The 15,035-nt window shown below is 38.9% G+C and overlaps 1 protein-coding gene across 2 annotated transcripts in view; it reads right to left on the reverse strand.

Moving 5' to 3' along the window:
• GLRA2 (glycine receptor alpha 2) overlaps window positions 1–15,035 on the reverse strand; it is a 177,933-nt gene that overhangs the window by 87,600 nt on the left and 75,298 nt on the right. The window lies entirely within an intron of this gene.

The raw sequence follows: 15,035 nt of genomic DNA on the forward strand, positions 1-15,035 counted from the left end.
TTATAAGCTGTATTTCAAGTGGCTACTAATTACGGTCAAATCTACATGGAAGAGGAATTAAAGGAATTAACCTATGCATGCTTGCATGATTTCTTCCCAAAACCCTTGTTGAAAAATAAAGGTGCTGCTGTTGTAACGAGTTAACATTTCTACCCCCTGTGAGTCAGCTAGTCTTTAAACTGTTTCTGCGGGGCCTCAGAGTCTAGTTACTAAACCCAAAGGGTTTGGGCTGAAGTGGATGCTTTCATTTATTAACCCCACAAATTTCTTTCCTCTGCTGTTGTGTCTCATCTCTGGCTAGAAACAGTGGAGATTCAAAGATGAACAATATATAATCATTGCCCTAAAGGTGAAGATTGTTTAGCAGAGGAATAAAGAGAAGTGCAAAAATAACCATAATATAAGGCAGAATGAGATAAAGGACCAAGGAGAGGAGCTTAACCAGTCTACAGGAGGAAGAAATTTCTCTTGGGGGCTGGGGAGGGTGCCCAAAGACCTTACATTTCCTTATTTTTCTACCTCACTCCTGAGTATAATCAACATTCTGGCTAAATAGGATGACTTCTCCCCCCAAATCATCAGTGCTTACTCATCTCTGGTATTTATTTCAGGTCTTCTGTCATTTCTGCTTATTGTAATCCTATCTAATCTTAATACATGAAGTCAAATATTGCTGCCTCCATTAAATCATTCACTGTTTTTACAAACCTGATATTAAGATATGTATCTCCCTTCTGTGACATCCCGTAGCACTTGCTTTTGGTGATCTTTGTATCTCTGCTTCTTCCTATCAGGTCAGGGGTTTTTTATTGGAATATAGCCACACTCATTTGTTTATGTATGGTCTGTGACTGTCTTCATGCCATAGCTGTAGAGTTTAGTTGCGACAGAGACCTTATGGCCCACAATACCTAAATTCCTTACTATCTGGCCCTTTGCAGAGAGTATTTGCTGATTCTTGTACTAGATCATAAATTCCTCAAGGGCGGGGACTATCTTACCATCTCTTTGACCTACTTAATGCCTAACATAGTAGGTGTACCTTGAATATTTATTGAATCAAATCAAACCTAAATGAAGTAAATAACTATGTGATTTAGTGACTGCATCCACGGGGGGCAAGCAGGGACGATCAAGAGATATTAACTTGTGAAGAGGAGTCGCTGAATGGGAGGTTAAGGTTCCCTCTTCCCAAAGCAGTCCAGAGTGTGTTATAAAAAAAAGAGTCAAGAGTTATCAGTCAACTATAAGCCTAAATATGTTGGAATATATCACTTTGAAGCAAATCTTTTGATGAAACATTTTGTAGAGCAAAACCAATTTTCCCATTAGGATATTAATATTCATGCCCATACATCCCAATTATTAATTTCTTTACAAAACATTTGTTCTTGGTCTTAGAGTTCATAGACCATGTATTAATAAATGCAGTCTTCATTGATTAGAACAACTGCACTCTTAGCATTAGCTGGTTCTGATAATTATTTCAATTATCTAAATTGTCACATTCAATTTATTTACATCCCATGTCAAATTTTAAAAATAAATCATGGATTCAAAACCATCACAATGAGTTCCACTTAAGGCCAAGAGGGAATAAGAGGGACCAGATTTACCTCCATCCTGAATCACTAAAAAATCTGGAGAAAACATGAAAAAATTGGATTTCAAGGCACTGGACATTAGGCAAAAAGGACAGTGATCCTTAAAAGATGGAAAACAGATGCAGTCAGTCCAGCTATTGCTGCAGTGTACTGTTTTGAGAGAGCTTTCAGGTCATGATGCAGAGAGGATGAACCAACTCCCAAAATTGAAGAGATGAAGCTGAGGGTCTGGTAGTCCACAGAGTCTAGAGTTCACAGGGTAGAGTACCAGTTTCCGTAGTGTAGTGGTTATCATGTTCGCCTCACACAGGGTAGAGTACCGGAATGGAGAGAATTGCCAAGGGAGACAGACAGTGAGTTCCAGAGGTCTGAAGAAGGTTCCTCCAGAACAGTCAGCAAAGTACTCCCTTGAGGAAAGTAACTAAGGCCAGGGAAAGAATAGCCATAAAGAACTAGAGGAAAGGGGATCTGGTGTTCTCACGGGGCTGAGGATAGCGCTTGTTCCCACAACCAGATTAGAAAACCTGAGCATTCATGGGGCATTGCAGTATTATCAGCTAATTACATACTCAATATGTGTCACTCCAGTGGGATGTGGGCTCTCCGAAGGCTGGGTGCATGTATATCCTGCTTACTTCTATATGCCCAGTGCCAAGCATAGTGGCTGGCTCTAGGAGAAGTTCATTACACCTAAGATGCCAGTACTGGAAGATGCGCCGTGATTTTACACACCGCTGAGAAAGAAAAACATCTCTAATTAAACTCTGATTTGCCTTCAGTTTTAACCTGCAACCCAAACTCAGAGCTGTGAAAACAGGAAAAAGTACATCTTAGAATATAGGCTATACTATGAATATTAAATAAAACTGAATGAGAAGACTAGTCCTATAATGTATTTCCATATCTGCAGACCATACTTTCTATGGAGTCCCACAAAAAGAGAAACCCATGCATATGGTTTGGAACCAACAAGTTTATGGGTAAAGGGAAATGGTCTTCTCTATGAGCCAATTACAAAACGTTCATTCCCTTTTTTAGGGATCTTTTCATTAGGATTACATAAGGCAAGAAACACTATTACGTACCAATTTGTTTAATATCTTGGACCTTCAAATTCTCTCCAAGGACAGAAAGCTGTTAATTTCCCTTTTCATAAGAAAGGATTGTTTAGCAAGTGAGCAGGGAACAGCAGTGTGAAGCAAGATAAAGGGTGAGACTGTTCCAGGGAGAAGTCAGAACTGGATGGAATATTCATTATGATCCCTCAACACTGTGTCTCATAATTTAAGAATATGGAAGGGATCTCTAGGTTACCGAATCCTTTGAGCCTCATCAGTCAACCCTCAAGCATATAAATTGCAACAGTCGTAAAGGATATCCATTTTAAAGGCTGAAGGGACATTAGTGACTATAAAATGAAGAGAGTAGCATAGTAAGAAAGGAATAGAGTAGGGTCCAATTAAGTTTGAATTCTGGCTTTGGCACTTATTAGTTGTACAACCTTGAGTTTCAATCTATTTATCCCGAAAATGGGACCAATAATATCTAGCTCATAGGACTGTGGAGAGGGTTAAATAATATATGAATGAAAAGCACTTTGTAGCAAATTTGGAACCTAGAGTCAATAAATATCAGCCTTTGTTATTTTTGTTCTGAAAAAGGAAGAGGAGGAAACAGTATTCTCTATTGTTTCTTCATTATTTGTGCAATCTGGTTTTTTTTAAAACCTCTATTAAAATATTTAAAAGTACCAGATCAAAAAGAAAATCAAAAAAAAAAAAAAAAAAAGAAAGAAAGAAAGAAAAAAGAATGGCTTTGTGCCGAAACGTTCTTGTAAGCTCATTTGGGGAACCTGTCTTTTTTTTGCTCTACCAAACAACTTTTATTCCTCTTTTTAGAAACAAAATGTGCCATTTATATTGGAAACAAAAAGTACCAGGATCACAGCTATACAGTTCAGTAAATCACCACAAAATGCACATGCCCACATAACCACCCAGGTCAAGAAATAGGACGTTCCTTGACCCCTGAAGCTCAATCCCTCATGGTCCCTCCCAGTCACTAATCCCTCTCTACTTCCCAAATCCCACCATAACTCTAGTTCAAACACCCTAGATTAATTCTGCCTGCGAACGTTTTTTCTGTGCTTGTTAACTTTTCTTTAACATTAGGTTTGACAGAGATTCATCTCTGTTGTTAAGTGTGCCTGCAGTTGTTACATTTTTGTACCTAGTATTTCATTGTATGAATAGGCCACAATTTATTTAACTGTTTTGTTGTCGATGATCACCCAATCTGCTTTTGTTCAACCTTTTAGTTGGCATTAAATGATAGATCATGGCCTATGCCCGGTGGGGCTCTTAACATAATCATACCTGTGAGCTGATGAAAATGATGGTTAAAATGGCTACAGCTGACCGAAGCAATAAACAGCAACTGAGTTCAGTCAGAGAGTCTGCCGAGGAGGACTGCATAACGGAAGCCTCAGGAACCATTATAAGTCCTTTCATAATATGAAAGAGGGCAATCAGGCAAGCATTGTCTCTCCATCCAAATGATGAACAAAGTTGCCAACTGCATTCAGTACCCAGTGAATTACAGTATGCATAGCCACAGACAGGGATTTCAGAGCCTGGAAAATAACTCCTCTCACAGTCAAAACTTCCACCTGTAATTAGCATGGTATGGACAGCGTGATGGAACTTAAAATTCTTAGTTCTTCCTTCAGGAGGATTTGAACTGACCAGTGGTTTGAATCTTAGTTCTTCGCTTGCTAGAAAAATAACTTGACAAATTACTTAACCTCTTTATGTTTCCGTTTCCCTACCTGTTACCTGATGATGCAAAATCGTGCTTATGTCATCTGTTTGCAGTGATATGACCTCTGTAAAAGGGTTTAGCATAGGGCCAGGCACGTGGAAGGAACTCCGCAACTGTTAACTATGAAAGATGGTGTGGCACCATGGTTAGTAATTAGGCTTAAACAACAGATTTCACTCTGTATGAACGTGAGCAAGTTACTTCATTCCTCTGTGCATTGGTACCATCATCTCCAAAGTGAGGATAATAATAGTGTCTAGTTCTGAGTGTTGTTGTGAAGTTCAAGTGAATATATATATTCTGGTACATGATAAACACTGAAAACATTTCCCCAGACAACACCAAAATTCAGAGCCACGGTTCTCAGCCTGGCTACACATTAACATTTTGTTTAAATTCTGATGCCTGGACCCTACTGCCACATAGTTTGATTTCATTTGTCTGTGGTGAAATCTGAGAAAGCTTGAAAATTTCCTCAGCTGATTCTAACGTCAGCAAAGTCTGAGACCCTCTGCTTTGGTGACACTTTCTTTTCAGGCCCATTAAGCTCCGGCAGTAATTCTTATTACTGTGATCACCGAACATCAGAAACTGTTGAACATGGTCTTCTTACAGTACTTCAGCAGTAACTACTGAGGACTGCTTCTGTGTAAGTCACACAGGTTATGCAGAGTTGAATGATCTAAAGTTGGGCAAGGACACATGGGCTGTAATCACTGAGCCAGGAGTCCAAAATGCAATGCAATGATTGATATAAAGCACGAAGTACCGTGGAGGCAAGGAAAACAAGCCATTTACATTTTATGGAGCTCCATGAGGGCTTCGTGTAAGAAATGGCATCCACTTCAAGCAGATCTTTTTTTTTTTAAGATTTTATTTATTTGAGAGAGAGAGCACAAGCGGGTGGAGGGGCAGAGGGAGAGGGAGAAGCAGACTCCCCACTGAGCAGGGAGCCTGACGCCGATGCTGGGCTCCATCCCAGGACCCTAGGATAATAACCTGAGTGGAAGGCAGATGCTTAACCCACTGAGCCACCCAGATGCCCCCACTTCAAGCAGGTCTTAAAAAATGAGAAGTGAATTCACCTTCATGTCATCAGTTTTCATATCCCTAATAGGATTGCTGAGGCTCTTTTAACAACACAAAAGTTTAAGATTTTATAAGATCAATTCATGTGTAGTTTGAAAATATTTCACTACTCCAGTTTCATTAAGGCACAATTTTGGAAAGCAAATGGAGTTGTCTCCCCCCACTCCTGTTATTGGGAGGGATGGAAAATGATGTGCTTTGGGTATATACAGTTGGCTTCAGGTTGGAGCTCATGACCTCTCAAGTCCTAGATGCAGTCCAAAGCAATCCTTAAGTTTAAATGCAGAAATAGCCTTTGATGACGTATTAAAATCAGAGGAAAACAAAAATCCACTTGGTTTTTGTTACGTAAATAAAGGGGAGTATTTTCTGGTGTCTGGGCCCCTAAGAAAGAGTGTAGCACAGCACCTGTGGCCCAGAGTGGGGCTGTTGAGAGCTTGGATGAGGAGAGTACTGGGTGCCTTCACCAGGACTCAGAGGCTACACTTGCATCCAAACAAACTGGAGCAGCAAGAAGGGGGAATGGACACTTGCATTGGCACACTGAGAAACTTCCAAATTAGTTGTGACAGTGCTGAGGAAGCAAAACTTAGATAAAAATAGCCTGTCTGCATGTTCTCTCATCATCTAAACCATTGTTGTTGTATTATTATTTCTTTGGCTAGATTGCTCTAAGAGAAACAGCTATCAAAAGCTGTACATAACACTATTTGATATAGTCAGTCAGAGAAGTGAAACTTTAAAATAATGTAATTATGTTACAGTAACATAACATAGGCAGTCAGGATTCTCTGTGGTAATGAATAGCCAGCCAGTTAAGGAAAGATGGGCCCCTGGCTATGTGGGCTCCTTTTATTTGTTCGGTATCCTTGAGAAAATTTAGATGGAATTTTCACAATGAATAGACTTTAGAGATGTATATATTCATTCATTCATTCTATCAACAAACATTTACTGAGCATATACTATAGTCTAGGTGTTGTTTTAGGGAGCAAACTAGATAAAGATCTTTGCGTCCTTGGAGTTCATAGTCAAGCTAAGGGAAACAGGCAATATACAGGAAACATAATCTATAATAGAGTTTTATACAAGTCATAGGGTTGCTATAAGGTAATAAAGTATAGTGAGAAAACAAAAAAAATGAAAAGTTGGGTCAGGGTATTGATGAGGGCATGGGTAAGGTGATAAAGGCCAGAACAGGCTTTACTGAGGAGGCAGGATTTGAATAAAGACCTGGAAAAGGTGGAAAAGTTTATCATGTAAATATCTGGGGGCAGAGCATTCCAGGCAGAGAGAACAGTCATTGCAAAGGCCCCGGGGATGACAGCATGTGCCTGGCATATTCAGGAAACTGCAAGAAGGCCAGTGTGCCTAGAGCAGTGAGCAAGGAAGTGGTGGTTAGCTGGCTGTCATCTTGGTAACTGAGATAACTGGGCCACGTGTCTCTCATCATTCAGAAGGCTAGCCTGGCCTTATTCACATGGTAGTGTGTACAGGATCCCAAGAGTAGCAGAAGAAACCTAGCTACAATATGCAAACATTTTTGAAGTCTCTGCTTATGTTACAATTGCCATTGTCCAACATGCCAAGGCAAGTCACACAGTCAAGTTGACAATGTGGGAGGAGCCTGTTACCCAAAGGTTATGGATACAGAGAGGAGAATCATTACAGCCATTTTTTGTAAAAAAAAAAAATCTACCCCACTGTCCTTACTTTACTAAATTATGATCTAGTTTATGTATATGTCAATCTTGTTAAGAAGTTCTGTTTCTTTATGTAGTACATGTTCCATAATAGTTGATTTTTCCCTCACTGAGTGGCATTTATAAGAACCAGAGACATTTAGGCTGTATGACCTAGATACAGTTACCCATTTTAGTGAAATGGAAAGAGAGAGTTAAAAATAATCCTGTTTTTAACTTTTTAAGAAACCTCAAAAAGTTAAAAATAGAACTACCCTATGATACAGTAATCACGCTACTGGGTATTTACCCAAAAAATACAAAAACACTAATTCAAAGGGATACATGCACCCCTGTGTTTATTGAAGAATTATTTACAATAGCCAATCATGGAAGTAGAAGTAGCCCAAGGGTCCATTGATAGATGAATGGATAAAGAAGATGTGGTATGTAGGTGTGTATGTGTGTACGTGTGTGTGTGTATCAGAATATTATTCTGCCATAAAAAAAAGAGTGAAATCTGGCCATTTGCAATGACATGGATGGAGCTAGACAATATAATGCTAAGTGAAAATAAGTCAGAGAAAGACAAATACCATATGATCTCACTCATGTGGAATTTAAGAAACAAAACAAGTGAGCAAAGGGAAAAAAGAGACAAAGCAAGAAACAGGACTCTTAATTATAAGAGAACAAACTGATGGTTACCAGAGGGGAGGTGGATGGGGGGATGGGTGAAATAGGTGATGGGGATGAAGGAGGGCACTTGTGATGGACAATGGATGATGCATGGAAGTGCTGAATCACTATATTGTATGCTGGAAACTAATATAACACTGTATGTTAACTATACTGGAATTAAAATTTAAAAAATAATAATCCTGACCCTTAAAATGCTATCCCAAAAAGGTTTATGAACCTCATCAAGACTTGAGCAGAAGCACAGTCTGGGTAGCTTCTCCCACTGTCAGCTTTCCAACAACATTCTTGAACTAAAGTGCCATTGGTGCTCCAGCTCTGTCTCAAGAGAATTCGTGCACTTCATCTCTTTGCATATTTTTGTCAGACACTCACTATATCAACAACTCTTTAATTTGCTGTGTCTCAGGAAATGCTGGAAGGGAAAGTTTATGTAGTCTCCCATATATGCAGACATCTGGCTAAAGCAAGCAGGCCTGCAGATCAATTTGCCAAAGCTTGGCTTTCTTACTTTTCAACCTTTTATCTGAGGACTAAGTAAAATCCTGATTTTATAAGACAAAATTATTCCCATCTTCTTCCACAAATACCCATCTGACCTAGGAGATTCATTCCAATTAGCTGGGGATGTACTTGATTCAAGGAGCAATCATCTTTATTTTCTTAGAGTTAAAACAGACATCCAGACAAATTCTTATTTCAAAACTTCTGTAGGTATCAGCCTTGCTGCTTTCATAGTTTCTCTTACTGCAGTCTCTAGCTAGAAACATTCTCGTGGGGAATAAAGCAAGACCAAACATGGTAAGATTATGGCCTCTTTTGTTTAAAATTTCAAGCTGTCATGGGTTTGGCAGCTGCTTGAAATGGTCCAGCTGGTCTTAGTTGACCAGATGGCTGAAAAGTAAGGGGAAATTTCCTTATATAGGATATAGGGCATCTTGGTTAATAATGGCCAAAGACAATACCTCTGGATCCTTGCTTTGAGGAGATGGTTAAGGATCTGTCAGAGTCACCTGCACACCACATCATCCCAACTGTCCCCTACCAACACTGGCTCTCACCTCTACAGTCTCTGGGCTGCACCTACAAATGAGGACTCAAGACACATTTAGGAGTGGCTGCAAATCATTCAGCAATAATAGCAAACACAAGTAAAGGAAAATTAATGGTTTAACTCTGGCCATACTCAAAGCCTGCCTGATGTCTCACAGTCTTCTATTCAATTCATCCTGATATTTTCTTGTGGGTTGAAAAGACAACAATACACCCAGCCTTTAGTCTACCACTAGGAGTTTTGTGCTCCAAATAGAACATTACCAGCAGAACAGCTTCTTGGGGGTTGGCAGAGATGTATATTTAAAAAAACAATTTTACAGCTTCAAATGGGAAGGCACCTATGGAACAGATACCATGCTGGTATTTCATTTTCCTGTATTTAGGGAAGAGATTGAACTTTTGAAAACCAAATCAAACCAAACAAAACAAAAACTCTGGTTGGCAGGAAAGCAGGAAATTAACTTGGAATCAATAAACACTACTTGAAATGTGCTTAAAATTTGTGAAGCATGTTGGAAACCTGCCCAGAGTGCCTTCTAGAAAAATCTTATTTTATGGGTGTAGCCCAAATATGAGTAGGAAGTCCTCATTGCCTGGAATGACTTTTGCCACCTTCTACATTACCTATTTTATTTTCTTCATAGATTCAGCTCAGGCTCCCTCCTTCAGGCCATTTTCCTAACACTACTTCTCTCCCTCCTTCTCTGGCTCTCTTCCTCCACCCCTTTTCCTCCCCCTCCATTTCTCCCTACTTCATTTAATAGGTTAGGCATGCTTCTGGATGTCCTTATATTCCACATTGTTTAATGGTCACCATTCCAGGTATCTGCCTCTAGCATACTAGATGACAAATCCATGAGGGCAGGGACTATGTTTTATTTATCTCTGATTTCTCTAGCCCCTAGAACAATGAGTGGCACAGAGAAAACATTCAATAAATGTTAGTTGAATAAATGAATGGATGAATGAATCACCAATTAAATTACACCTGGCATGCCACTTAACCATAAATCTTTTTAACACTGTATATTCATTTACTAACCCAATCTTTACTGAGCATCTACTATGACCCAGGTGTTGTGCTAAGTGGTGATATGTAAACATAGATGACATCAATGGAGTCCTTGCCTCATAGGGATAAAGCTCTAAAATTAAGTATGTTTATTCGTAAGTGTAATAGTATGGGAATGGGATATTCTTGTCTCAGAATGTCAGCTAAAACCTCACTCTGAAGGGAGACTCTACACATATGCATGAAGGATACAGGACTTGCTAGAACAAAGCAAATGCTATCTAGAGACAATTGTACTCCATAGCCTGTACCATTACAGAAGACTAGACATTTGAAAAGAATTAATTGAAGTAATGGGATTCGTGGATATTGAGAGTGCTGTGGCCTTTTCCCTATTCTCCTAAAGATGGGGAGAAGATGGTTTACCCCCACCCTGGTAAGAAAAGAGACTGGCATCTCCTGCACATGTCATGTATCTGCTGAGCTGCTGAAATTCCAAAAGGTTGCTCCTGGATGAGGGAGTAAAGGTGTTATTAGGAGAACTTGTCATGTGTCCTCAGTAGTTTGGGTTTTGTACTAAAAAATGAACACCAATACTTGTTTCTTACCTGGATAAATTCTGAAGGCAGTAGGTTAGCTAGAATACCCAAGATGGTAGGGTAAAAGCAGATGCGTTAACAGTTAAGTTGCATTTCCACTATTTAGCAAGGCAATGAACACATATTCTTGGTGGGCCAAATAAATGGTGTGGAAGATAGATGTGAATCATCTTCAAAACATGTCAACCAGGAGGGCTATCTACTTGAGTAAGGAGAGCCTGGGAGTAAGCAATTGTATGGGATATGCTGCTAGGAAGTGATAGATAAGAGGAAGTTATAAGACACCAGCCAGAGATTGCATTATTCATCCAGGAATGGTGTAATGTGCAGGATCCCCAGGAATTACCAAGGAACTCAAGTTCAACCATCAAGAAAGCCAGTATTTGGAGGCCTGCCATTAGAGAAGGCAAGAGTTCAAATACAATAGTGTCAGTCTTGTACAACTTTCTTCCATCCACTCTTTCACCCTCAGCCCTCAATAGTAGAGAAGCAAGCAACAGGAGTGGGGAAGAGAATTGGAAAAGCAAGGGTAAGAGCTGTGAAAAGCAAGGGTAAGAACAGACAACATGTCCACCTTGCCGGACATCTTCAAGCCAAAGGTTAGGTCTGGGCTGCGGGCAAGGGAGGGAAAGAGCATTGAATTGGTTGTGAGACTGAAGTTTTATTTCAAGCTAGCTGATTTTTTAAAAATCTGATAATGGACTGTGCTAAAGGGGCACCTGGCTGGCTCACTCGTTAAGCGTCTGCCTTCGGCTCAGGTCATAATCCCAGGGTCCTGGGATCGAGCTGCGCATCAGGCTCTCTGCTCCACGGGAAGCCTGCTTCTCCCTCTCCCACTCCCCCTGCTTGTGTTCCCTCTCTTGCCGTGTGTCTCTCTCTGTCAAATAAATTAAAAAAAAAAAAAAAGGACTGTGCTAAAGTATTTATCACCAATACTTTAGCTGACTATTAAATTGTAAAGCACATGTTTGTTCATTCTCGGTCTAATGGCATGGCATGTAGTAACTGAGAACCTATGGAATCTTTCTGAAGTGTCCTCCAGGGGCAGGGAAAATAGAACCAACTGAGGATGTTTAATGGCAGTGATTAGAGAAAAACAGAGCCATTGCTTATTCAGATGCTCTAGAGCTTAACCCATTCAATAAATTGCCTACCTATGAAAAACACATACGTGGGTGTATACACACACATGCATATAACAAACTTTGGCTCATCTCATTGGCATCATGATTATAACCAAATAATGGGCCATCCGAAGAACATGGTATCTTCTACGCATAAGGCCATTTATGAATCTTCTAATATTACTTCTAATATTACTAATATTATGGACAGGGAAAAATAACAATAAAAATAACGAGAATGAATTGAGTGCCTACCATGTACAGAAACTGGGCTAAATGATTTATATAAGTAATACCTCATCTCATCCTAGTTCAGTTTTTAAAAGGAGTAGATAAGGTTAGTCTCATTTTAGAAATGAGGAAACAGGCTTGGAGAGGTTAAGTGAAAAGAAGGCTTTAAGATTTAGATCTGGGAGGCCTGCCTGTATTTCAAAATACATATTTGTGGATATATTCTTAACTTCCCAAAGTCTACTTGAGAACTTCTGAAAAGGGAGACATAGTCCTTTAGAGAAATTCCATTCCTCTGTGGTATATGTCATATTATTATGAGATTCTTCCATATATTAGAATTCTAATATTTTCTGTAAAACATTTACGCATAGAGTGTGTGTTAAGTGTATCTTCTACATGGTTTCACAAGGGGAAACATGGCTGTTCATTAACTTCTTTATCCATTCAATGAGGACTTATTGATCATCTAGTGTAAGTCACACACTGTACTAGGTGCTGAAGTTAACATGATGAACAAGACAAAATTTTTGCCTGAATGGAAGATATTGGGCATTTTCCTACAGATTGTCCCTCATTTGCTCTAATCATCCTCAATTTCTTCTTTTTTCCATTGTAAAATAAGATTTAGAAAATATATACACATGTCTTCTAGAACACAGTGAGACACGAGCACTCGTATACAAATATATTTATAATGATCACACTTAGAAAAGCAAATAATAAAATCCTAAATATCCAGGATAGTAAGATAAATGATTGTTAATATGCCAGATAGGCTATTATGTCACTGCAAAGTATGTTCATGATAGATTTTTAATGCTATGGAAATGGCAGATAGTACATAACTGTCTTTTTAGACAGTTTTGATCCAATTTTCTGTGTGTGCATGTGTGTGGGTTTGCCTACACAAATGTGCGTCGAAGAAAGGTTGGAAGAAAATATACCAAAGTCTTAACAACAGTTACTTACTGGATAGTTAATGTTAATGATATTTTCTGTATCTTCTATTTTTTCTCTAACAAGCATGTCTTATTTTGAAAGTGCAAGGTGCATGCCTAGTCTGTAAAGGGCGTTGCTATAGGCTCTGGAACAACTGTACAATCAGCATAGTAGGGCATCTGCTTGGGGACTACAGTGTTTATAAATTAAAATGAGTACGTGTGTGTGTGTGTGTGTGTGTGTGTGTGTGTATAAGTGTATGGTCAATTCTTTATTTTCCATAACTCACTTTTTATCCCATTTTCCTTTCTCACTGTAATCCATGTGAGTCACATCTCCCCACAGTCAGTTGAGAGCCAACCATGTTTAATAATAGCCCAAGAAAAACATACGTAGGAAGATAACCACTATGAGTTCAGAGCCAAGTATAAAATGACTTTTGAATATACTATCTTTTAGTTTATCTGAGTTCCTGATTGCCTCTACAGACAAAGATCACCGATCAGTGACCATTGACTTAGCAATAGTTTTGACCTTTGATGTAGAATCATAATAGCTAATAAGAATGAATAACAAATTTATAAAAACAAAAGCTTCCATTTTGAAATTAAATGACTACTTTTTTCATAGCAATGGGAGTTTGGAGGCTATAAATGTCTTCTTTTTTGACATTATCTTCTTACAACTTGTAACCAATACTTTAGCTATCTATTAAATTGTAAACTACATGTTTTGTGCATCCTGAGGTTTAATGACATAGCATGCAGTGATGGCTAGAACTAATAACTAACAAGTCATAAGCAAATGAACCTGTTTGGGTTGGGGCACACTGTGGATTAGAATTTTTATTAGGTAAAATTGATTTATTATGTAGCTGAAAAGAAAGCTGTTAGTATTTCTGATATCTGTATTTCAATAGAAATACAACACAAGTATTTTATACTATTTGTTATTCTAGAAAATTCAGAAGTATCAGAGATGGATCTACCCCTTTCTCTATTAGCATACAAATCTAATATTTATCTTTGGAGGCATAGAAGTTGGAAAGTTTGTATGACAATTTTCCCAGCATTCAGTCCATCTCCAGTATAGCCACAGACCTCCTCCATATGTCATCTTATCTTCCAACACAGAAGTTAATGTGGAACATGATCTAACATAGCTTATGTCAAATGTAGCACAACTGAACATAAGCTCAAGCCAGCAAAGATAGGGGATTATACCTCAATTATTTGCTGGAACTAGGTTTTGGAGAGACTGCTCAACCAGTATGAGACAGTGTACAGTGAATACTAAATTGAACTCACACTCCTGGAAAATTGAAGCCAGCGGCTCAATGTACTCAGTGAAAAGGAAACACACACAGGCACACTTCTGGAGTGCTGGGACATTTCACAAACAGGACATTTATCATTGTTTGCTTAAGCAATATTTACAAATATAGAGGACCTGCCCTTACATAAAAATAAATTATACAGCCATTATGGATTATTATTTGAAGTGCTACAAAATGTCTATGTGTACCTGTTATCCATCTCATGCTTCTCTGTCCACCTGCCATGGTTGTCAGAATTTTCACCATCTTGGAAGACTCCACTGTTCTTTCTCTAGGTAACTATGTCACTTGAAAATAATTGTGTGTCAACCATTAAGGTAAATTAAGGAATGACAAAGATTTGTGTATCTACTTTGCTGCACTCTAATATTTATATTTATTTCTCATATATACTCATTGACATGGCTTTTCGGTGTAAATTTCCAGGAGCTTAATTCAAACTTATTATTGTAAATGACTTCACTGAGCACATGAATCACAATAGGCTCACCAATAAATAGTTGATAGTACAGCGTAAGTTGCATCAATCTTACTCTAATTCCTGCAAGCTTCATGGCTCATGAACAACATGAGGTCAGAAGCACTCAAGGGCTTCTTAGACATAATTCCTGAGCCATGTTTCTGCCTTCACTCATTCCTCTTCTCTCTCAACCCTGATTCTCCTCTCCCCTAATTGATCTGATCAGGAAGGTCCCCCATGTCCTCAGAGCTCTAATTCTCTCAAACTCAGCTCTTCATTCTCTTATTGCATTGCACCTCCAACAGTACCACAGGATGGCAAACATTTCTGTCTTCACAGAATTCTCCAGCCCAGAAGACCTTTGACAACCCCTCCCCCCCC

This window comes from Neomonachus schauinslandi, chromosome X (assembly GCF_002201575.2).
Source record: "Neomonachus schauinslandi chromosome X, ASM220157v2, whole genome shotgun sequence".
NCBI lineage: Eukaryota > Metazoa > Chordata > Mammalia > Carnivora > Phocidae > Neomonachus > Neomonachus schauinslandi.